This window comes from Arachis ipaensis, chromosome B10, assembly GCF_000816755.2.
Source record: "Arachis ipaensis cultivar K30076 chromosome B10, Araip1.1, whole genome shotgun sequence".
Taxonomy (NCBI): domain Eukaryota; kingdom Viridiplantae; phylum Streptophyta; class Magnoliopsida; order Fabales; family Fabaceae; genus Arachis; species Arachis ipaensis.
In genome coordinates this window covers 109,219,721-109,220,415 of record NC_029794.2, presented here as the reverse complement: position 1 = coordinate 109,220,415, position 695 = coordinate 109,219,721, and positions in this window count along the sequence as shown.

The window sequence follows — 695 nt, the reverse complement described above, 5'->3', positions numbered from 1 at the left end:
TAAATAAAAATATAATTATTTAATATTAATTATGTTAATTATGTTAATTATTAATTAAATAAAAATATAATTATTTAATATAATTAATTTAAATTTTATATAATTATTTAAATTGGCAAGTTATTATTGGCTTCTCCAAATCCCTCTTCAGAGAGCTTGGTCCCTCTAGAAATTCTTGTGGACCTTCTCTTCTCTTGCTCCAACGGCTAGTACCTCTTGAGTGTCAGAAAAAGTAAAATGATGAGTTCTATGGTACCTTTATTATGGTGCCTAAATTGCTTAACTTCCTTTTTAAAGTAAAAAATAAAATGTTTAAAGTAAAATGTAAATCATGTAAAATTTATTAAATATTATTTACTTACTTTTTTTAGTAACTTAAGTACAAAGTAATAGGCACCATAGTATTCACCAAGTAAAATTGGGTCTCATGCATTGAACTTGCTCTAAGGGTAATATAAAATTACTTATATTTTTTATAAAATCTTTTTAAAAAACTAATTTAAAAAAAGATATTTTATTAAAAATTCGTCCAAACAAGCCCTTAGTCTTGTGACTCATTTTTTATGTATGGTAGGACTTGTGACTCATTTTTTATGTATAGAAAAATTTGAGGTATTTTTGTTGAAAATGAATTTATTTGCTGTAATTGCTGCCGTAGATGCACTAATTTTTTTTATATTATAATAAATTGTGTG